Source organism: Sinohyriopsis cumingii, unplaced genomic scaffold (assembly GCF_028554795.1).
Source record: "Sinohyriopsis cumingii isolate HCF-2022 unplaced genomic scaffold, ASM2855479v2 utg000547l, whole genome shotgun sequence".
Lineage (NCBI taxonomy): Eukaryota > Metazoa > Mollusca > Bivalvia > Unionida > Unionidae > Sinohyriopsis > Sinohyriopsis cumingii.
Window position 1 is genome coordinate 50,027 of NW_028315907.1, and position 24,579 is coordinate 74,605.

Genomic DNA, 24,579 nt, shown 5'->3' on the forward strand with positions numbered 1-24,579 from the left:
ATAACGTAATATAAGATAGTTTTTGTGAATCAGACAAAGTGTTTGATTCAAAGATCAAATTATATAAACGGACTAATGTGTCGCCTAAACATTCAAAAAACGTGACATAAAACTCTTTTGTGAGACCATCGGGTCCAGGTGATTTATTTGGCTCCATCATATTTAAAGATTTCCAAATTTCTACTTTAGTAATTTGTCCGGTAAGGAATTGGTTATCTTCAGCCTTTAACTGAGGTAACCCAGTTAGAAATTCTTTAAATAATTCTTCATCAATCAATTCTGTGGTAAAAAGATTGGAATAAAACTTTTTAAAACAGTTTAAGATATCAACACTTGAGTTATGAGTCACATTATTATACTCAATTTCAGTGATAGTTTTCTGGGAACCCTTTTTATTTTCTAATTGAAAAAAGAATTGGCTCGGTCTTTCGTTATTATCTAAAATTTTCGCTTTGCTCCTAATGACTGATCCTATATATTTTTCATTTTGTAATTCCTTGATAGACATTCGGAGTTCTTGTATTTGAAAGAGAAGTTCTTCATTATTGGTTAAATCATATTTCTGTCTTAGATATTGGTAGTCTTTCTTCAATGATTTAATTGCAGAGTTTTTAATTTTCGAAAGTTGTTTGGAATATCGAATGATTTCTTCTTTAAGTTTGAGTTTTAGCTCATCCCAATATTCTAGGGTGATGTTATGATATCTTAGTTCTCTCTTAATTAGGTCCGTAATGAGAGTTTTTAATGTGTTATGGTTTAAGTGCGAGTTATTGCATTTCCAGTAACCGGTACCATATGATATTGATGAGTTACATGCTATACTTAAAGTTACTGCATCGTGGTCGGACTGAGCGAAGTTAACGATTGTCGAATTAATGATGAAATTTGCTATGTTTTTAGAAACATACAGTCGATCAAGTCTGCTTGCTAACAGTGGTAATGAGGGGTCTAGTGTGTTTCGATACCATGTGTACAATTTTGCCGAGGGGTTCAGTTTGCGAAATGTGTCAATTAGTTTAAAGTTGGATATAAGCGATTTCAATGTTTGGACGGACTTTTCGCTGTAATTGGTTAGATTACCTACTCGGTCAAGGTTGGAGTTAGTGACACAATTGAAATCTCCAGCAAGAATGAGATTATGTTGTCCCGTTAAATATGTGAACAATGAAGTAAAAAATTCACTTTTCTCCGAATCAGGGATGGGGGCATATATATTTATGGCACGATATGGTATATCATTAAATTGAAAGTCAGCACATATTATTCTACCGTCAAAATCCGTTTCATATTTTAAAAAACGTATGTTAGGATTAAAATTAATGATAGCAACTCCAGATGAAAGATTCGAGCCAAAACTCCATATGGCATAATAACATTGCAATTTATCTTGAATTTTTGAAGTAAGGGTTCTTTTCTCCACGTGGGTTTCTTGTAGGAATACAAGGTCGATGTGATGCGAAGATACCAAGTTTCTAATCTCGTATAGTTTTTGATCCGTGTTGGTTCGAAGGCCATTGACATTTAATGTAAGGATATTAATTTTACTCATGGGTTGCTTGTTATTGGTATGACAAGTCCAGAATAGGTTCAAAATCGTTAGTGTATGTGGGACTCTAGGTGTATCAAGTGAATCAATCTGAACTCGAGACGGGTAGAGTCCGTTGTATAAGGTAATACTATTGGAAACCAGAAATGACTTGCTGAACGATAACATAATAAGGGAGGAAATGTAATTAAGGGATAAAATATGGTTGAAGAAAATAGATAAAAATCTACAAATGTTGTATGTGCTATGAAATAGATAAGGATGATATGAAGGATATTGTACATTTGAAGAGAATGAAAAATTATGATTAAGTAAAAGAACAAACCTGTAATAGAACGTATAACCAGGGAAAGTCCTGAAATATTTAGTCCGTTATGCTTATTCATTGTCCATTTTACTGTCCTTGTATATGCCCGGTCCATTTGATTATATTCATTGTCCGTGAGCGTTCCGATTTCTTTATTACACAGTTACTGTAGTGTAATCCAAATTAAGAATTTTGCACATCCATACTTGAATCCTCCTCAAGACGAGACTTTTTTGATCTTTTAGACGTGACTACCTGCCACGTGCACGAATCTAGGTCAAACAATTCTCTTTTTTCTTGTGGTCTGGGTTGATTCGAGTCATCTTCATCATTGTCATCCGGTACTGTTGCTTTCTCTTGTGTTTGGGTCGCTACTTCCTCTTCCGCCCCGTGGGAGGCGTCCAAGGGGGTGGTGGTGGTGGGGTGATCAATTGGTTTGCTGTTTGTCGACGCAGGGGCTGCTGGTGTTAAAGGTTCGTGTGTCGTTGCTTGGGTTGATGTGCTTGGTGCAGGTGGTTGTTGGGCAACGTGTCCTTTATTATTCACTGCTGAAGCATAGCTAGCACCTTTCTCTGGGCAGTCTTTTCGGAGGTGCCCCGACTGACGACATCTCAGGCAAAGTGGGGGGCGGCCCTTCATTGTTATAAGCATACCACACATGCCAAGCGACACGATGTGGGGAATATTCCTGCAATCGAATTCTGTGGTCCGGAGTTTCACTATCCTTGTACCGTTTTCAATCATTGTGTCCTTGTTTATAATTGTCTTGTCTCTGCTTATGTCAAGGATCTCCCCATAATCCTTTAGAACTTCCTTGATAACAATATCATTGACAAACAGGGGCAGCCAGTGTATTCTGAGGTCAATTATTAGGTTAGCAATATATTTAATGCCGTCACCGGTCACGCCTTTTGCCTTCTCTTGGGACTTGAGCACAGCATTCCATGGGGCATTTTCCCCTTCTCTATATAAACCTTCGATGTCAGAAATAGTAACACCCGCAGCTTCAAGTTTGCGAAGCGCTTCCTCCCGAGAAATTCGTCCTTCCACTCGTAGTGTACGAAGATACACATCCGAATTCACATACCTTGAGATGTTGATTTCAACACGGCGATACATATTCCATTAAAACTTTGAACTTTCACTTCAAAAGAATTCTTTGATCTACTTTGTCTTGGCCGGATATCCTGGGGAAACCGCCTAGCTGATCACGGTACTCCCTGGTCCAGGTAAGTATGATTTCTTGACGTTTACTGACGTTTATCAACTGACATTTGTGTCTGGAGTAGGAAGTGTGCCTCTAAGTAATGAAAATAAATTTAAAACGATTCAGGGCCATGGTACTGCTGATGTCTTAGTATTCCGAATAACTTTATAGCTTATGTTTCAACATTACAAAAGTAACTGAAATGTCTTCAAATAGTCCTTTATTTGCAATTTCAGTTTCTTTTACGGTGGATATATGCTATATAGGTTTGCTCGGACGGCAGGGGATAGTTTCGTATATTGGCCCCTGGCAAATTTCTTAACTTGAGGCAAACGGTGCGTATTTTTCAGCTATTATGGTTTTTTAATTAAATATATGGATACATTTTTCAATTCCGCGTTTCGGGCTTGTCTTGTTCTTGAAACTGATATCAGCCATTGACCTCCCATAGTTACTTCACAGCAAGTTGACAGTGAAATAGCAATAGTCGTCTAGCAAGAACTATGGTCAATCACATCCAGCTGTTTAGTACACAATGCTTTCCCGAACTGTTACGTAGGGAAAGGGATTGTGTTTGCACTGGCAAGATCGCTTGGTGTCATAAATGAAAAATGCAGGTATAAATTTGAGGTTGCAGTGCATCAACCTCTTTTGCTATGAACCACACTGCAAATCGACTTGTCAGGTCAAAGGAATACTACTATTTGTTTCCTCTGTTTTATTAAATTTGAAATCTTTGTGCCACTGATTGGCCAGCTACGCTTCGCCGTACTCCGAGTCTAGAAGCTTTGGATTGTTGAAAGTGCTGCTGATACAGAAGTAACTGGTGATGCAGATGATCTCTACAATGAGACTTATGATGAAGCTGTCACTGCTTTTGATAAGGACAACAAGCTTGCTGTATTAACGAAGTTGTTCCTGTTATTTGAAGATATTGTTTCTCTCTCTCTCTCTCTCTCTCTCTCTACTGCAGAGAAGTTCTGTGAAAATAAAACTTGATTTTCGTCGAATCCAGTAAGCATGTTTCCATTTATTTCTCTTTCTTTCTTTCTTTCTCTCACAAATATGCTGGATCGCTGTTACTCAAAGATATTTCACACGTTCGTTGTGAGATGGCTCTTTGAAAGTTGTTTGTTGTAGGGTTTAATGCCATTTTTCAGCACAAGACAGGCTATGCATGGCAGGCAATATAAATGGTGGAGGAAGAACCCGGGAGAAGAAAAATGAACGGAAAGAACTCCCGACCCATGATAACATACTGGCAAGCTTTCCTCTGATAACCACATGGGCCAAATCCGAAACTCAAACACACGCAGACAGGTGAGATGGCCGCGATCCGTAATGGTGGGCTATTTAGACCACCCGGGGTACCCACCCCTTGAAAGAGCAGTGTAAGAAATAATAACATTATCGATTGGCACGTGCTAATCAGAGACATCCAGACTAATTTTGTCATAAGCTTGAGATTATTGGTTATTTTTAATTGAATTATCAGGGGTTAGCGCGAACGCAGACCCCCACACTAATAAATAACGACCCCGAGTCACCCACAGTTGGGGTGATCGCAGTTTCAGCCCAACCGAAGTGCAATGGAAAGGCCTCATCCTGGGGAAACCGCCTAGCTGATCACGGTACTCCCTGGTCCAGGTAAGTATGATTTCTTGACGTTTACTGACGTTTATCAACTGACATTTGTGTCTGGAGTAGGAAGTGTGCCTCTAAGTAATGAAAATAAATTAAAACGATTCAGGGCCATGGTACTGCTGATGTCTTAGTATTCCGAATAACTTTATAGCTTATGTTTCAACATTACAAAAGTAACTGAAATGTCTTCAAATAGTCCTTTATTTGCAATTTCAGTTTCTTTTACGGTGGATATATGCTATATAGGTTTGCTCGGACGGCAGGGGATAGTTTCGTATATTGGCCCCTGGCAAATTTCTTAACTTGAGGCAACGGTGCGTATTTTTCAGCTATTATGGTTTTTAATTAAATATATGGATACATTTTTCAATTCCGCGTTTCGGGCTTGTCTTGTTCTTGAAACTGATATCAGCCATTGACCTCCCATAGTTACTTCACAGCAAGTTGACAGTGAAATAGCAATAGTCGTCTAGCAAGAACTATGGTCAATCACATCCAGCTGTTTAGTACACAATGCTTTCCCGAACTGTAACGTAGGGAAAGGGATTGTGTTTGCACTGGCAAGATCGCTTGGTGTCATAAATGAAAAATTGCAGGTATAAATTTGAGGTTGCAGTGCATCAACCTCTTTTGCTATGAACCACTGCAAATCGACTTGTCAGGTCAAAGGAATACTACTATTTGTTTCCTCTGTTTTATTAAATTTGAAATCTTTGTGCCACTGATTGGCCAGCTACGCTTCGCCGTACTCCGAGTCTAGAAGCTTTGGATTGTTGAAAGTGCTGCTGATACAGAAGTAACTGGTGATGCAGATGATCTCTACAATGAGACTTATGATGAAGCTGTCACTGCTTTTGATAAGGACAACAAGCTTGCTGTATTAACGAAGTTGTTCCTGTTATTTGAAGATATTGTTTCTCTCTCTCTCTCTCTCTCTCTCTCTCTCTCTCTCTCACTCTCTCTCTCTCTACTGCAGAGAAGTTCTGTGAAAATAAAACTTGATTTTCGTCGAATCCAGTAAGCATGTTTCCATTTATTTCTCTTTCTTTCTTTCTTCTCTCACAAATATGCTGGATCGCTGTTACTCAAAGATATTTCACACGTTCGTTGTGAGATGGCTCTTTGAAAGTTGTTTGTTGTAGGGTTTAATGCCATTTTTCAGCACAAGATAGGCTATGCATGGCAGGCAATATAAATGGTGGAGGAAGAACCCGGGAGAAGAAAACTGAACGGAAAGAACTCCCGACCCATGATAACATACTGGCAAGCTTTCTCTGATAACCACATGGGCCAAATCCGAAACTCAAACACACGCAGACAGGTGAGATGGCCGCGATCCGTAATGGTGGGCTATTTAGACCACCCCGGGGTACCCACCCCTTGAAAGAGCAGTGTAAGAAATAATAACATTATCGATTGGCACGTGCTAATCAGAGACATCCAGACTAATTTTGTCATAAGCTTGAGATTATTGGTTATTTTTAATTGAATTATCAGGGGTTAGCGCGAACGCAGACCCCCACACTAATAAATAACGACCCCGAGTCACCCACATTTGGGGTGATCGCAGGTTTCAGCCCAACCGAAGTGCAATGGAAAGGCCTCATCCTGGGGAAACCGCCTAGCTGATCACGGTACTCCCTGGTCCAGGTAAGTATGATTTCTTGACGTTTACTGACGTTTATCAACTGACATTTGTGTCTGGAGTAGGAAGTGTGCCTCTAAGTAATGAAAATAAATTAAAACGATTCAGGGCCATGCTACTGCTGATGTCTTAGTATTCCGAATAACTTTATAGCTTATGTTTCAACATTACAAAAGTAACTGAAATGTCTTCAAATAGTCCTTTATTTGCAATTTCAGTTTCTTTTACGGTGGATATATGCTATATAGGTTTGCTCGGACGGCAGGGGATAGTTTCGTATATTGGCCCCTGGCAAATTTCTTAACTTGAGGCAACGGTGTGTATTTTTCAGCTATTATGGTTTTTTAATTAAATATATGGATACATTTTTCAATTCCGCGTTTCGGGCTTGTCTTGTTCTTGAAACTGATATCAGCCATTGACCTCCCATAGTTACTTCACAGCAAGTTGACAGTGAAATAGCAATAGTCGTCTAGCAAGAACTATGGTCAATCACATCCAGCTGTTTAGTACACAATGCTTTCCCGAACTGTAACGTAGGGAAAGGGATTGTGTTTGCACTGGCAAGATCGCTTGGTGTCATAAATGAAAAATGCAGGTATAAATTTGAGGTTGCAGTGCATCAACCTCTTTTGCTATGAACCACTGCAAATCGACTTGTCAGGTCAAAGGAATACTACTATTTGTTTCCTCTGTTTTATTAAATTTGAAATCTTTGTGCCACTGATTGGCCAGCTACGCTTCGCCGTACTCCGAGTCTAGAAGCTTTGGATTGTTGAAAGTGCTGCTGATACAGAAGTAACTGGTGATGCAGATGATCTCTACAATGAGACTTATGATGAAGCTGTCACTGCTTTTGATAAGGACAACAAGCTTGCTGTATTAACGAAGTTGTTCCTGTTATTTGAAGATATTGTTTCTCTCTCTCTCTCTCTCTCTCTCTCTCTCTCTCTCTCTCACTCACTCTCTCTCTCTCTACTGCAGAGAAGTTCTGTGAAAATAAAACTTGATTTTCGTCGAATCCAGTAAGCATGTTTCCATTTAATTTCTCTTTCTTTCTTTCTTTCTCTCACAAATATGCTGGATCGCTGTTACTCAAAGATATTCACACGTTCGTTGTGAGATGGCTCTTTGGAAAGTTGTTTGTTGTAGGGTTTAATGCCATTTTTCAGCACAAGATAGGCTATGCATGGCAGGCAATATAAATGGTGGAGGAAGAACCCGGAGAAGAAAAATGAACGGAAAGAACTCCCGACCCATGATAACATACTGGCAAGCTTTCTCTGATAACCACATGGGCCAAATCCGAAACTCAAACACACGCAGACAGGTGAGATGGCCGCGATCCGTAATGGTGGGCTATTTAGACCACCCGGGGTACCCACCCCTTGAAAGAGCAGTGTAAGAAATAATAACATTATCGATTGGCACGTGCTAATCAGAGACATCCAGACTAATTTTGTCATAAGCTTGAGATTATTGGTTATTTTTAATTGAATTATCAGGGGTTAGCGCGAACGCAGACCCCCACACTAATAAATAACGACCCCGAGTCACCCACATTTGGGTGATCGCAGGTTTCAGCCCAACCGAAGTGCAATGGAAAGGCCTCATCCTGGGGAAACCGCCTAGCTGATCACGGTACTCCCTGGTCCAGGTAAGTATGATTTCTTGACGTTACTGACGTTTATCAACTGACATTTGTGTCTGGAGTAGGAAGTGTGCCTCTAAGTAATGAAAATAAATAAAACGATTCAGGGCCATGGTACTGCTGATGTCTTAGTATTCCGAATAACTTTATAGCTTATGTTTCAACATTACAAAAGTAACTGAAATGTCTTCAAATAGTCCTTTATTTGCAATTTCAGTTTCTTTTACGGTGGATATATGCTATATAGGTTTGCTCGGACGGCAGGGAATAGTTTCGTATATTGGCCCCTGGCAAATTTCTTAACTTGAGGCAACGGTGCGTATTTTTCAGCTATTATGGTTTTTTAATTAAATATATGGATACATTTTTCAATTCCGCGTTTCGGGCTTGTCTTGTTCTTGAAACTGATATCAGCCATTGACCTCCCATAGTTACTTCACAGCAAGTTGACAGTGAAATAGCAATAGTCGTCTAGCAAGAACTATGGTCAATCACATCCAGCTGTTTAGTACACAATGCTTTCCCGAACTGTTACGTAGGGAAAGGGATTGTGTTTGCACTGGCAAGATCGCTTGGTGTCATAAATGAAAAATGCAGGTATAAATTTGAGGTTGCAGTGCATCAACCTCTTTTGCTATGAACCACTGCAAATCGACTTGTCAGGTCAAAGGAATACTACTATTTGTTTCCTCTGTTTTATTAAATTTGAAATCTTTGTGCCACTGATTGGCCAGCTACGCTTCGCCGTACTCCGAGTCTAGAAGCTTTGGATTGTTGAAAGTGCTGCTGATACAGAAGTAACTGGTGATGCAGATGATCTCTACAATGAGACTTATGATGAAGCTGTCACTGCTTTTGATAAGGACAACAAGCTTGCTGTATTAACGAAGTTGTTCCTGTTATTTGAAGATATTGTTTCTCTCTCTCTCTCTCTCTCTCTCTCTCTCTCTCTCTCTACTGCAGAGAAGTTCTGTGAAAATAAAACTTGATTTTCGTCGAATCCAGTAAGCATGTTTCCATTTATTTCTCTTTCTTTCTTTCTTTCTCTCACAAATATGCTGGATCGCTGTTACTCAAAGATATTTCACACGTTCGTTGTGAGATGGCTCTTTGAAAGTTGTTTGTTGTAGGGTTTAATGCCATTTTTCAGCACAAGATAGGCTATGCATGGCAGGCAATATAAATGGTGGAGGAAGAACCCGGGAGAAGAAAACTGAACGGAAAGAACTCCCGACCCATGATAACATACTGGCAAGCTTTCTCTGATAACCACATGGGCCAAATCCGAAACTCAAACACACGCAGACAGGTGAGATGGCCGCGATCCGTAATGGTGGGCTATTTAGACCACCCGGGGTACCCACCCCTTGAAAGAGCAGTGTAAGAAATAATAACATTATCGATTGGCACGTGCTAATCAGAGACATCCAGACTAATTTTGTCATAAGCTTGAGATTATTGGTTATTTTTAATTGAATTATCAGGGGTTAGCGCGAACGCAGACCCCCACACTAATAAATAACGACCCCGAGTCACCCACATTTGGGGTGATCGCAGGTTTCAGCCCAACCGAAGTGCAATGGAAAGGCCTCATCCTGGGGAAACCGCCTAGCTGATCACGGTACTCCCTGGTCCAGGTAAGTATGATTTCTTGACGTTTACTGACGTTTATCAACTGACATTTGTGTCTGGAGTAGGAAGTGTGCCTCTAAGTAATGAAAATAAATTAAAACGATTCAGGGCCATGGTACTGCTGATGTCTTAGTATTCCGAATAACTTTATAGCTTATGTTTCAACATTACAAAAGTAACTGAAATGTCTTCAAATAGTCCTTTATTTGCAATTTCAGTTTCTTTTACGGTGGATATATGCTATATAGGTTTGCTCGGACGGCAGGGGATAGTTTCGTATATTGGCCCCTGGCAAATTTCTTAACTTGAGGCAACGGTGCGTATTTTTCAGCTATTATGGTTTTTTAATTAAATATATGGATACATTTTTCAATTCCGCGTTTCGGGCTTGTCTTGTTCTTGAAACTGATATCAGCCATTGACCTCCCATAGTTACTTCACAGCAAGTTGACAGTGAAATAGCAATAGTCGTCTAGCAAGAACTATGGTCAATCACATCCAGCTGTTTAGTACACAATGCTTTCCCGAACTGTTACGTAGGGAAAGGGATTGTGTTTGCACTGGCAAGATCGCTTGGTGTCATAAATGAAAAATGCAGGTATAAATTTGAGGTTGCAGTGCATCAACCTCTTTTGCTATGAACCACTGCAAATCGACTTGTCAGGTCAAAGGAATACTACTATTTGTTTCCTCTGTTTTATTAAATTTGAAATCTTTGTGCCACTGATTGGCCAGCTACGCTTCGCCGTACTCCGAGTCTAGAAGCTTTGGATTGTTGAAAGTGCTGCTGATACAGAAGTAACTGGTGATGCAGATGATCTCTACAATGAGACTTATGATGAAGCTGTCACTGCTTTTGATAAGGACAACAAGCTTGCTGTATTAACGAAGTTGTTCCTGTTATTTGAAGATATTGTTTCTCTCTCTCTCTCTCTCTCTCTCTCTACTGCAGAGAAGTTCTGTGAAAATAAAACTTGATTTTCGTCGAATCCAGTAAGCATGTTTCCATTTATTTCTCTTTCTTTCTTTCTTTCTCTCACAAATATGCTGGATCGCTGTTACTCAAAGATATTTCACACGTTCGTTGTGAGATGGCTCTTTGAAAGTTGTTTGTTGTAGGGTTTAATGCCATTTTTCAGCACAAGATAGGCTATGCATGGCAGGCAATATAAATGGTGGAGGAAGAACCCGGGAGAAGAAAACTGAACGGAAAGAACTCCCGACCCATGATAACATACTGGCAAGCTTTCTCTGATAACCACATGGGCCAAATCCGAAACTCAAACACACGCAGACAGGTGAGATGGCCGCGATCCGTAATGGTGGGCTATTTAGACCACCCGGGGTACCCACCCCTTGAAAGAGCAGTGTAAGAAATAATAACATTATCGATTGGCACGTGCTAATCAGAGACATCCAGACTAATTTTGTCATAAGTTTGAGATTATTGGTTATTTTTAATTGAATTATCAGGGGTTAGCGCGAACGCAGACCCCCACACTAATAAATAACGACCCCGAGTCACCCACATTTGGGGTGATCGCAGGTTTCAGCCCAACCGAAGTGCAATGGAAAGGCCTCATCCTGGGGAAACCGCCTAGCTGATCACGGTACTCCCTGGTCCAGGTAAGTATGATTTCTTGACGTTTACTGACGTTTATCAACTGACGTTTGTGTCTGGAGCAGGAAGTGTGCCTCTAAGTAATGAAAATAAATTAAAACGATTCAGGGCCATGGTACTGCTGATGTCTTAGTATTCCGAATAACTTTATAGCTTATGTTTCAACATTACAAAAGTAACTGAAATGTCTTCAAATAGTCCTTTATTTGCAATTTCAGTTTCTTTTACGGTGGATATATGCTATATAGGTTTGCTCGGACGGCAGGGGATAGTTTCGTATATTGGCCCCTGGCAAATTTCTTAACTTGAGGCAACGGTGCGTATTTCTCAGCTATTATGGTTTTTTAATTAAATATATGGATACATTTTTCAATTCCGCGTTTCGGGCTTGTCTTGTTCTTGAAACTGATATCAGCCATTGACCTCCCATAGTTACTTCACAGCAAGTTGACAGTGAAATAGCAATAGTCGTCTAGCAAGAACTATGGTCAATCACATCCAGCTGTTTAGTACACAATGCTTTCCCGAACTGTTACGTAAGGAAAGGGATTGTTTTTGCACTGGCAAGATCGCTTGGTGTCATAAATGAAAAATGCAGGTATAAATTTGAGGTTGCAGTGCATCAACCTCTTTTGCTATGAACCACTGCAAATCGACTTGTCAGGTCAAAGGAATACTACTATTTGTTTCCTCTGTTTTATTAAATTTGAAATCTTTGTGCCACTGATTGGCCAGCTACGCTTCGCCGTACTCCGAGTCTAGAAGCTTTGGATTGTTGAAAGTGCTGCTGATACAGAAGTAACTGGTGATGCAGATGATCTCTACAATGAGACTTATGATGAAGCTGTCACTGCTTTTGATAAGGACAACAAGCTTGCTGTATTAACGAAGTTGTTCCTGTTATTTGAAGATATTGTCTCTCTCTCTCTCTCTCTCTCTCTCTCTCTCTCTCTCTCTACTGCAGAGAAGTTCTGTGAAAATAAAACTTGATTTTCGTCGAATCCAGTAAGCATGTTTCCATTTATTTCTCTTTCTTTCTTTCTTTCTCTCACAAATATGCTGGATCGCTGTTACTCAAAGATATTTCACACGTTCGTTGTGAGATGGCTCTTTGAAAGTTGTTTGTTGTAGGGTTTAATGCCATTTTTCAGCACAAGACAGGCTATGCATGGCAGGCAATATAAATGGTGGAGGAAGAACCCGGGAGAAGAAAAATGAACGGAAAGAACTCCCGACCCATGATAACATACTGGGAAGCTTTCTCTGATAACCACATGGGCCAAATCCGAAACTCAAACACACGCAGACAGGTGAGATGGCCGCGATCCGTAATGGTGGGCTATTTAGACCACCCGGGGTACCCACCCCTTGAAAGAGCAGTGTAAGAAATAATAACATTATCGATTGGCACGTGCTAATCAGAGACATCCAGACTAATTTTGTCCTAAGCTTGAGATTATTGGTTATTTTTAATTGAATTATCAGGGGTTAGCGCGAACGCAGACCCCCACACTAATAAATAACGACCCCGAGTCACCCACATTTGGGGTGATCGCAGGTTTCAGCCCAACCGAAGTGCAATGGAAAGGCCTCATCCTGGGGAAACCTTTTTTATTTTTCATAAATTCTTTATTCAATATTTACATGTTAAAATGTACAAGCGAAAACGACACTCCCATCTTCACCCCATACACGCCTTAGCACACAAACTCATAAATACACGTAGATGTGCACACTCACTGTCCATCCATGCTCTTGTATACACACAAATGTACATATATTGTAAAGCGCATAGCTCACAAGCGACAAAGTTATACATAATATGATTGTATGCAATTTCTATTGTAAATTTGTAACATCTAGTTTGCGAAACGTATAATAATCTCATACAGAAGTTTAAATATTGCAAATTATAAAATTCTAATATTAGAGAAACTGTATTCTTAAAAATGCAAAGTGTATTTAAGGTGATGCAAGTACTATACCTCATGTAAATTTGATAGACCAGTGAAGTGCTGTAAAAGTTCGTGCAATAAAACAGAGAATGTTAGCACGTGCTGCTTGAGATATTCTTAAATTAACGTGTAGGCCGGCAGACGTGGATTAAAACATGGTGACTGTGTAGTGAGAGCTAAGGAGAAATCGTAAAATTATATATAATTGGATTTATCCAAAAGGGAAGGAATGTAGTATTATTCTAGACTTATGTCTATTACTAATTCAAAATTGAAGAGAGAACAGAATAATCCAGCTAAACACCATTTATCTATAAAATGAACCAAGTTAAGCCTGGAAAAGTCAGTTCTGATTCTGCATTTTAATCGGGAGAGAAAGAAGGATAACAAGGTGTTACTGGTTACCACTTCTTTATAATAATATGCTCGTATACGTTTAATCCATATAGCATATTTATATTCAGCGCATAATAAAAGGCACAAGTCCTCGAATTCAGGTTCCGGGAACGAGGCCCCATTCGGGATAAGACCGAATTTAAGGAAAGTATAAAAGGTATTGAAGGAGTTTCTGGAAAGTTTTTTTAACCATTTGATAATGAGCTGTTGTAAGGGGAGTATTAATTTGCATTCGAAAAATAAATGATCAGTCGTTTCAATGTCACCGCAAAAAGCGCATAACTTAGATTTGGAAATCTTCTTTAAGAACATGTTGTAGTTAACGGGCAAAATATCATGTATTGTTTTGAAACACACATCTCTAGTGATGGGGTCTAAAATTTTATTATGCAAATTTTTCCAAATGTTGCCGAAATTTAAATCGTATAATTTGGTTATTTTAGGTTCAAGAACATAGCTTTGTAATTGTCGTTGGTAGAAATATTTTGTGGGGACTAGACCAAATTTGAGACTAGGATTATTTTCATGAAATGTTTTGAAAATGGTCATGCACTTTTGATAGAATTTAGGAACATATAGCGTATGAGTAAATTTATTAAGCGCCAAATTAGGGTTGAAAGACCTTAGTTGTAAACCGATCCAATACCTTGCAAAATCTTTCCATTTGGCTGAATATTCATCGTCGAGTAATTTTTGTATATGCTGTATACGTATTGCTTGGATTTTACATCTCAAATGGGTGATGTTTAAACCTCCGTCGTAAAGGGGATTGATGCATACAGCTCTAGCGAGAGGTTCGAATTTAGAATTCCACAAAAATGTGAAGATATTCCTATTTATTAAAATTTCATAATGTTTAGGTAGATCAGTCACGGTTGCAGTATACCAAATTTTGCTATAAGCTAAAAGATTAATAACATGGGATTTAGAAATGAGAGGTAAATTTCTACGTTTCCATAGTAATAGTGTATTCGTAAGTTTAGTAACATTTTTGTTCCAGTGATCATCATGACTTAAATCGTTGCCAAAATGAAACCCTACAATTTTTTGTTTGTCGATCCAGGAAATGCCAAAGGGGTGATCACTGCGGTTCCGCCATTTACCCATGAACATACCGTTTGATTTGCTATAATTTACCTTAGCACCGGAAGCGCGATCGTACATGCGAGACCAAAATAAATACCGTTCGATCGATTTGTCCGTGCAACAGAAGCCTGTACTATCGTCCGCGAAAAGGGAGATCTTACAGGCTTCTCTTGCACCTGGCACCTTAACACCTATAATTTCTGGGTCGTTTCGAATTTTGATTGCAAAAGGCTCGTACACTATTACATATAAAAGGGGGGAAAGACTGCAACCTTGACGGACTCCTCTTGAGATTAAAAAGGGGTCCGAAATAAAATTATTGACTATAACTGATGAACTAATATCAGTGTAGAAAATTGAAATCCATTTAATAAAGTCAGGATGAAACCCGAAAGATTCTAATGTTTTTAACATAAATTGATAATTTACCCTATCAAATGCTTTTTCTTGATCTAAGGAAATAAATGCACATGATAATTCTTTTTGTTCGATGTAGTCACAGATGTTTCGTATAAGGTGACCATTATCAAAAATAGATCGACCTTTAACTCCACATGTTTGCTCCATGTGTATTATTTTGGACATGACATTTCCAAGTCGATTAGCAATAACTTTGGATAGAATTTTATAGTCTAAATTTAATAGGGAGATAGGTCTCCAATTTTTCATATTATTTGAATTTTCAGGATCCTTACATAATAACGTAATATAAGATAGTTTTTGTGAATCAGACAAAGTGTTTGATTCAAAGATCAAATTATATAAACGGACTAATGTGTCGCCTAAACATTCAAAAAACGTGACATAAAACTCTTTTGTGAGACCATCGGGTCCAGGTGATTTATTTGGCTCCATCATATTTAAAGATTTCCAAATTTCTACTTTAGTAATTTGTCCGGTAAGGAATTGGTTATCTTCAGCCTTTAACTGAGGTAACCCAGTTAGAAATTCTTTAAATAATTCTTCATCAATCAATTCTGTGGTAAAAAGATTGGAATAAAACTTTTTAAAACAGTTTAAGATATCAACACTTGAGTTATGAGTCACATTATTATACTCAATTTCAGTGATAGTTTTCTGGGAACCCTTTTTATTTTCTAATTGAAAAAAGAATTGGCTCGGTCTTTCGTTATTATCTAAAATTTTCGCTTTGCTCCTAATGACTGATCCTATATATTTTTCATTTTGTAATTCCTTGATAGACATTCGGAGTTCTTGTATTTGAAAGAGAAGTTCTTCATTATTGGTTAAATCATATTTCTGTCTTAGATATTGGTAGTCTTTCTTCAATGATTTAATTGCAGAGTTTTTAATTTTCGAAAGTTGTTTGGAATATCGAATGATTTCTTCTTTAAGTTTGAGTTTTAGCTCATCCCAATATTCTAGGGTGATGTTATGATATCTTAGTTCTCTCTTAATTAGGTCCGTAATGAGAGTTTTTAATGTGTTATGGTTTAAGTGCGAGTTATTGCATTTCCAGTAACCGGTACCATATGATATTGATGAGTTACATGCTATACTTAAAGTTACTGCATCGTGGTCGGACTGAGCGAAGTTAACGATTGTCGAATTAATGATGAAATTTGCTATGTTTTTAGAAACATACAGTCGATCAAGTCTGCTTGCTAACAGTGGTAATGAGGGGTCTAGTGTGTTTCGATACCATGTGTACAATTTTGCCGAGGGGTTCAGTTTGCGAAATGTGTCAATTAGTTTAAAGTTGGATATAAGCGATTTCAATGTTTGGACGGACTTTTCGCTGTAATTGGTTAGATTACCTACTCGGTCAAGGTTGGAGTTAGTGACACAATTGAAATCTCCAGCAAGAATGAGATTATGTTGTCCCGTTAAATATGTGAACAATGAAGTAAAAAATTCACTTTTCTCCGAATCAGGGATGGGGGCATATATATTTATGGCACGATATGGTATATCATTAAATTGAAAGTCAGCACATATTATTCTACCGTCAAAATCCGTTTCATATTTTAAAAAACGTATGTTAGGATTAAAATTAATGATAGCAACTCCAGATGAAAGATTCGAGCCAAAACTCCATATGGCATAATAACATTGCAATTTATCTTGAATTTTTGAAGTAAGGGTTCTTTTCTCCACGTGGGTTTCTTGTAGGAATACAAGGTCGATGTGATGCGAAGATACCAAGTTTCTAATCTCGTATAGTTTTTGATCCGTGTTGGTTCGAAGGCCATTGACATTTAATGTAAGGATATTAATTTTACTCATGGGTTGCTTGTTATTGGTATGACAAGTCCAGAATAGGTTCAAAATCGTTAGTGTATGTGGGACTCTAGGTGTATCAAGTGAATCAATCTGAACTCGAGACGGGTAGAGTCCGTTGTATAAGGTAATACTATTGGAAACCAGAAATGACTTGCTGAACGATAACATAATAAGGGAGGAAATGTAATTAAGGGATAAAATATGGTTGAAGAAAATAGATAAAAATCTACAAATGTTGTATGTGCTATGAAATAGATAAGGATGATATGAAGGATATTGTACATTTGAAGAGAATGAAAAATTATGATTAAGTAAAAGAACAAACCTGTAATAGAACGTATAACCAGGGAAAGTCCTGAAATATTTAGTCCGTTATGCTTATTCATTGTCCATTTTACTGTCCTTGTATATGCCCGGTCCATTTGATTATATTCATTGTCCGTGAGCGTTCCGATTTCTTTATTACACAGTTACTGTAGTGTAATCCAAATTAAGAATTTTGCACATCCATACTTGAATCCTCCTCAAGACGAGACTTTTTTGATCTTTTAGACGTGACTACCTGCCACGTGCACGAATCTAGGTCAAACAATTCTCTTTTTTCTTGTGGTCTGGGTTGATTCGAGTCATCTTCATCATTGTCATCCGGTACTGTTGCTTTCTCTTGTGTTTGGGTCGCTACTTCCTCTTCCGCCCCGTGGGAGGCGTCCAAGGGGGTGGTGGTGGTGGGGTGATCAATTGGTTTGCTGTTTGTCGACGCAGGGGCTGCTGGTGTTAAAGGTTCGTGTGTCGTTGCTTGGGTTGATGTGCTTGGTGCAGGTGGTTGTTGGGCAACGTGTCCTTTATTATTCACTGCTGAAGCATAGCTAGCACCTTTCTCTGGGCAGTCTTTTCGGAGGTGCCCCGACTGACGACATCTCAGGCAAAGTGGGGGGCGGCCCTTCATTGTTATAAGCATACCACACATGCCAAGCGACACGATGTGGGGAATATTCCTGCAATCGAATTCTGTGGTCCGGAGTTTCACTATCCTTGTACCGTTTTCAATCATTGTGTCCTTGTTTATAATTGTCTTGTCTCTGCTTATGTCAAGGATCTCCCCATAATCCTTTAGAACTTCCTTGATAACAATATCATTGACAAACAGGGGCAGCCAGTGTATTCTGAGGTCAATTATTAGGTTAGCAATATATTTAATGCCGTCACCGGTCACGCCTTTTGCCTTCTCTTGGGACTTGAGCACAGCATTCCATGGGGCATTTTCCCCTTCTCTATATAAACCTTCGATGTCAGAAATAGTAACACCCGCAGCTTCAAGTTTGCGAAGCGCTTCCTCCCGAGAAATTCGTCCTTCCACTCGTAGTGTACGAAGATACACATCCGAATTCACATACCTTGAGATGTTGATTTCAACACGGCGATACATATTCCAAAGCGGTAAACTTTGAACTTTCACTTCAAAAGAATTCTTTGATCTACTTTGTCTTGGCCGGATATCCTGGGGAAACCGCCTAGCTGATCACGGTACTCCCTGGTCCAGGTAAGTATGATTTCTTGACGTTTACTGACGTTTATCAACTGACATTTGTGTCTGGAGTAGGAAGTGTGCCTCTAAGTAATGAAAATAAATTAAAACGATTCAGGGCCATGGTACTGCTGATGTCTTAGTATTCCGAATAACTTTATAGCTTATGTTTCAACATTACAAAAGTAACTGAAATGTCTTCAAATAGTCCTTTATTTGCAATTTCAGTTTCTTTTACGGTGGATATATGCTATATAGGTTTGCTCGGACGGCAGGGGATAGTTTCGTATATTGGCCCCTGGCAAATTTCTTAACTTGAGGCAACGGTGCGTATTTTTCAGCTATTATGGTTTTTTAATTAAATATATGGATACATTTTTCAATTCCGCGTTTCGGGCTTGTCTTGTTCTTGAAACTGATATCAGCCATTGACCTCCCATAGTTACTTCACAGCAAGTTGACAGTGAAATAGCAATAGTCGTCTAGCAAGAACTATGGTCAATCACATCCAGCTGTTTAGTACACAATGCTTTCCCGAACTGTTACGTAGGGAAAGGGATTGTGTTTGCACTGGCAAGATCGCTTGGTGTCATAAATGAAAAATGCAGGTATAAATTTGAGGTTGCAGTGCATCAACCTCTTTTGCTATGAACCACTGCAAATCGACTTGTCAGGTCAAAGGAATACTACTATTTGTTTCCTCTGTTTTATTAAATTTGAAATCTTTGTGCCACTGATTGGCCAGCTACGCTTCGCCGTACTCCGAGTCTAGAAGCTTTGGATTGTTGAAAGTGCTGCTGATACAGAAGTAACTGGTGATGCAGATGATCTCTACAATGAGACTTATGATGAAGCTGTCACTGCTTTTGATAAGGACAACAAGCTTGCTGTATTAACGAAGTTGTTCCTGTTATTTGAAGATATTGTTTCTCTCTCTCTCTCTCTCTCTCTCTCTACTGCAGAGAAGTTCTGTGAAAATAAAACTTGATTTTCGTCGAATCCAGTAAGCATGTTTCCATTTATTTCTCTTTCTTTCTTTCTTTCTCTCACAAATATGCTGGATCGCTGTTACTCAAAGATATTTCACACGTTCGTTGTGAGATGGCTCTTTGAAAGTTGTTTGTTGTAGGGTTTAATGCCATTTTTCAGCACAAGACAGGCTATGCATGGCAGGCAATATAAATGGTGGAGGAAGAACCCGGGAGAAGAAAAATGAACGGAAAGAACTCCCGACCCATGATAACATACTGGCAAGCTTTCTCTGATAACCACATGGGCCAAATCCGAAACTCAAACACACGCAGACAGGTGAGATGGCCGCGATCCGTAATGGTGGGCTATTTAGACCACCCGGGGTACCCACCCCTTGAAAGAGCAGTGTAAGAAATAATAACATTATCGATTGGCACGTGCTAATCAGAGACATCCAGACTAATTTTGTCATAAGCTTGAGATTATTGGTTATTTTTAATTGAATTATCAGGGGTTAGCGCGAACGCAGACCCCCACACTAATAAATAACGACCCCGAGTCACCCACATTTGGGGTGATCGCAGGTTTCAGCCCAACCGAAGTGCAATGGAAAGGCCTCATCCTGGGGAAACCGCCTAGCTGATCACGGTACTCCCTGGTCCAGGTAAGTATGATTTCTTGACGTTTACTGACGTTTATCAACTGACATTTGTGTCTGGAGTAGGAAGTGTGCCTCTAAGTAATGAAAATAAATTAAAACGATTCAGGGCCATGGTACTGCTGATGTCTTAGTATTCCGAATAACTTTATAGCTTATGTTTCAACATTACAAAAGTAACTGAAATGTCTTCAAATAGTCCTTTATTTGCAATTTCAGTTTCTTTTACGGTGGATATATGCTATATAGGTTTGCTCGGACGGCAGGGGATAGTTTCGTATATTGGCCCCTGGCAAATTTCTTAACTTGAGGCAACGGTGCGTATTTTTCAGCTATTATGGTTTTTTAATTAAATATATGGATACATTTTTCAATTCCGCGTTTCGGGCTTGTCTTGTTCTTGAAACTGATATCAGCCATTGACCTCCCATAGTTACTTCACAGCAAGTTGACAGTGAAATAGCAATAGTCGTCTAGCAAGAACTATGGTCAATCACATCCAGCTGTTTAGTACACAATGCTTTCCCGAACTGTAACGTAGGGAAAGGGATTGTGTTTGCACTGGCAAGATCGCTTGGTGTCATAAATGAAAAATGCAGGTATAAATTTGAGGTTGCAGTGCATCAACCTCTTTTGCTATGAACCACTGCAAATCGACTTGTCAGGTCAAAGGAATACTACTATTTGTTTCCTCTGTTTTATTAAATTTGAAATCTTTGTGCCACTGATTGGCCAGCTACGCTTCGCCGTACTCCGAGTCTAGAAGCTTTGGATTGTTGAAAGTGCTGCTGATACAGAAGTAACTGGTGATGCAGATGATCTCTACAATGAGACTTATGATGAAGCTGTCACTGCTTTTGATAAGGACAACAAGCTTGCTGTATTAACGAAGTTGTTCCTGTTATTTGAAGATATTGTTTCTCTCTCTCTCTCTCTCTCTCTCTCTCTCTCTCTCTCTCACTCTCTCTCTCTCTACTGCAGAGAAGTTCTGTGAAAATAAAACTTGATTTTCGTCGAATCCAGTAAGCATGTTTCCATTTATTTCTCTTTCTTTCTTTCTTTCTCTCACAAATATGCTGGATCGCTGTTACTCAAAGATATTTCACACGTTCGTTGTGAGATGGCTCTTTGAAAGTTGTTTGTTGTAGGGTTTAATGCCATTTTTCAGCACAAGATAGGCTATGCATGGCAGGCAATATAAATGGTGGAGGAAGAACCCGGGAGAAGAAAACTGAACGGAAAGAACTCCCGACCCATGATAACATACTGGCAAGCTTTCTCTGATAACCACATGGGCCAAATCCGAAACTCAAACACACGCAGACAGGTGAGATGGCCGCGATCCGTAATGGTGGGCTATTTAGACCACCCGGGGTACCCACCCCTTGAAAGAGCAGTGTAAGAAATAATAACATTATCGATTGGCACGTGCTAATCAGAGACATCCAGACTAATTTTGTCATAAGCTTGAGATTATTGGTTATTTTTAATTGAATTATCAGGGGTTAGCGCGAACGCAGACCCCCACACTAATAAATAACGACCCCGAGTCACCCACATTTGGGGTGATCGCAGGTTTCAGCCCAACCGAAGTGCAATGGAAAGGCCTCATCCTGGGGAAACCGCCTAGCTGATCACGGTACTCCCTGGTCCAGGTAAGTATGATTTCTTGACGTTTACTGACGTTTATCAACTGACATTTGTGTCTGGAGTAGGAAGTGTGCCTCTAAGTAATGAAAATAAATTAAAACGATTCAGGGCCATGCTACTGCTGATGTCTTAGTATTCCGAATAACTTTATAGCTTATGTTTCAACATTACAAAAGTAACTGAAATGTCTTCAAATAGTCCTTTATTTGCAATTTCAGTTTCTTTTACGGTGGATATATGCTATATAGGTTTGCTCGGACGGCAGGGGATAGTTTCGTATATTGGCCCCTGGCAAATTTCTTAACTTGAGGCAACGGTGTGTATTTTTCAGCTATTATGGTTTTTTAATTAAATATATGGATACATTTTTCAATTCCGCGTTTCGGGCTTGTCTTGTTCTTGAAACTGATATCAGCCATTGACCTCCCATAGTTACTTCACAGCAAGTTGACAGTGAAATAGCAATAGTCGTCTAGCAAGAACTATGGTCAATCACATCCAGCTGTTTAGTACACAATGCTTTCCCGAACTGTAACGTAGGGAAAGGGATTGTGTTTGCACTGGCAAGATCGCTTGGTGTCATAAATGAAAAATGCAGGTATAAATTTGAGGTTGCAGTGCATCAACCTCTTTTGCTATGAACCACTGCAAATCGACTTGTCAGGTCAAAGGAATACTACTATTTGTTTCCTCTGTTTTATTAAATTTGAAATCTTTGTGCCACTGATTGGCCAGCTACGCTTCGCCGTACTCCGAGTCTAGAAGCTTTGGATTGTTGAAAGTGCTGCTGATACAGAAGTAACTGGTGATGCAGATGATCTCTACAATGAGACTTATGATGAAGCTGTCACTGCTTTTGATAAGGACAACAAGCTTGCTGTATTAACGAAGTTGTTCCTGTTATTTGAAGATATTGTTTCTCTCTCTCTCTCTCTCTCTCTCTCTCTCTCTCTCTCTCTCACTCTCTCTCTCTCTACTGCAGAGAAGTTCTGTGAAAATAAAACTTGATTTTCGTCGAATCCAGTAAGCATGTTTCCATTTATTTCTCTTTCTTTCTTTCTTTCTCTCACAAATATGCTGGATCGCTGTTACTCAAAGATATTTCACACGTTCGTTGTGAGATGGCTCTTTGAAAGTTGTTTGTTGTAGGGTTTAATGCCATTTTTCAGCACAAGATAGGCTATGCATGGCAGGCAATATAAATGGTGGAGGAAGAACCCGGGAGAAGAAAAATGAACGGAAAGAACTCCCGACCCATGATAACATACTGGCAAGCTTTCTCTGATAACCACATGGGCCAAATCCGAAACTCAAACACACGCAGACAGGTGAGATGGCCGCGATCCGTAATGGTGGGCTATTTAGACCACCCGGGGTACCCACCCCTTGAAAGAGCAGTGTAAGAAATAATAACATTATCGATTGGCACGTGCTAATCAGAGACATCCAGACTAATTTTGTCATAAGCTTGAGATTATTGGTTATTTTTAATTGAATTATCAGGGGTTAGCGCGAACGCAGACCCCCACACTAATAAATAACGACCCCGAGTCACCCACATTTGGGGTGATCGCAGGTTTCAGCCCAACCGAAGTGCAATGGAAAGGCCTCATCCTGGGGAAACCGCCTAGCTGATCACGGTACTCCCTGGTCCAGGTAAGTATGATTTCTTGACGTTTACTGACGTTTATCAACTGACATTTGTGTCTGGAGTAGGAAGTGTGCCTCTAAGTAATGAAAATAAATTAAAACGATTCAGGGCCATGGTACTGCTGATGTCTTAGTATTCCGAATAACTTTATAGCTTATGTTTCAACATTACAAAAGTAACTGAAATGTCTTCAAATAGTCCTTTATTTGCAATTTCAGTTTCTTTTACGGTGGATATATGCTATATAGGTTTGCTCGGACGGCAGGGAATAGTTTCGTATATTGGCCCCTGGCAAATTTCTTAACTTGAGGCAACGGTGCGTATTTTTCAGCTATTATGGTTTTTTAATTAAATATATGGATACATTTTTCAATTCCGCGTTTCGGGCTTGTCTTGTTCTTGAAACTGATATCAGCCATTGACCTCCCATAGTTACTTCACAGCAAGTTGACAGTGAAATAGCAATAGTCGTCTAGCAAGAACTATGGTCAATCACATCCAGCTGTTTAGTACACAATGCTTTCCCGAACTGTTACGTAGGGAAAGGGATTGTGTTTGCACTGGCAAGATCGCTTGGTGTCATAAATGAAAAATGCAGGTATAAATTTGAGGTTGCAGTGCATCAACCTCTTTTGCTATGAACCACTGCAAATCGACTTGTCAGGTCAAAGGAATACTACTATTTGTTTCCTCTGTTTTATCAAATTTGAAATCTTTGTGCCACTGATTGGCCAGCTACGCTTCGCCGTACTCCGAGTCTAGAAGCTTTGGATTGTTGAAAGTGCTGCTGATACAGAAGTAACTGGTGATGCAGATGATCTCTACAATGAGACTTATGATGAAGCTGTCACTGCTTTTGATAAGGACAACAAGCTTGCTGTATTAACGAAGTTGTTCCTGTTATTTGAAGATATTGTTTCTCTCTCTCTCTCTCTCTCTCTCTCTCTCTCTCTCTCTCTCTCTCTCTACTGCAGAGAAGTTCTGTGAAAATAAAACTTGATTTTCGTCGAATCCAGTAAGCATGTTTCCATTTATTTCTCTTTCTTTCTTTCTTTCTCTCACAAATATGCTGGATCGCTGTTACTCAAAGATATTTCACACGTTCGTTGTGAGATGGCTCTTTGAAAGTTGTTTGTTGTAGGGTTTAATGCCATTTTTCAGCACAAGATAGGCTATGCATGGCAGGCAA

The 24,579-nt window shown here is 39.3% G+C and overlaps 9 non-coding genes across 9 annotated transcripts; all 9 read right to left on the minus strand.

Annotated features, from left to right (window-relative positions):
• Positions 1 to 4,552: 4,552 nt before the first annotated feature.
• Positions 4,553 to 4,715, minus strand: LOC149773858 (U1 spliceosomal RNA). The gene has a single exon (XR_016417218.1). It is a non-coding gene; the product is annotated as a U1 spliceosomal RNA (small nuclear RNA).
• Positions 4,716 to 6,198: 1,483 nt separating this feature from the next.
• LOC149773859 (U1 spliceosomal RNA) lies at positions 6,199 to 6,362 on the minus strand. Its single transcript, XR_016417233.1, has one exon. It is a non-coding gene; the product is annotated as a U1 spliceosomal RNA (small nuclear RNA).
• Positions 6,363 to 7,851: 1,489 nt separating this feature from the next.
• On the minus strand, positions 7,852 to 8,014 carry LOC149773860 (U1 spliceosomal RNA). The gene has a single exon (XR_016417200.1). It is a non-coding gene; the product is annotated as a U1 spliceosomal RNA (small nuclear RNA).
• A 1,467-nt stretch (positions 8,015 to 9,481) lies between these two features.
• Positions 9,482 to 9,645, minus strand: LOC149773861 (U1 spliceosomal RNA). The gene has a single exon (XR_016417235.1). It is a non-coding gene; the product is annotated as a U1 spliceosomal RNA (small nuclear RNA).
• A 1,457-nt stretch (positions 9,646 to 11,102) lies between these two features.
• On the minus strand, positions 11,103 to 11,266 carry LOC149773862 (U1 spliceosomal RNA). The gene has a single exon (XR_016417236.1). It is a non-coding gene; the product is annotated as a U1 spliceosomal RNA (small nuclear RNA).
• Positions 11,267 to 12,735: 1,469 nt separating this feature from the next.
• On the minus strand, positions 12,736 to 12,899 carry LOC149773863 (U1 spliceosomal RNA). The gene has a single exon (XR_016417221.1). It is a non-coding gene; the product is annotated as a U1 spliceosomal RNA (small nuclear RNA).
• A 7,040-nt stretch (positions 12,900 to 19,939) lies between these two features.
• Positions 19,940 to 20,103, minus strand: LOC149773864 (U1 spliceosomal RNA). The gene has a single exon (XR_016417237.1). It is a non-coding gene; the product is annotated as a U1 spliceosomal RNA (small nuclear RNA).
• Positions 20,104 to 21,588: 1,485 nt separating this feature from the next.
• LOC149773865 (U1 spliceosomal RNA) lies at positions 21,589 to 21,752 on the minus strand. Its single transcript, XR_016417238.1, has one exon. It is a non-coding gene; the product is annotated as a U1 spliceosomal RNA (small nuclear RNA).
• A 1,487-nt stretch (positions 21,753 to 23,239) lies between these two features.
• Positions 23,240 to 23,403, minus strand: LOC149773866 (U1 spliceosomal RNA). Its single transcript, XR_016417239.1, has one exon. It is a non-coding gene; the product is annotated as a U1 spliceosomal RNA (small nuclear RNA).
• Between the last annotated feature and the right edge of the window lie 1,176 nt (positions 23,404 to 24,579).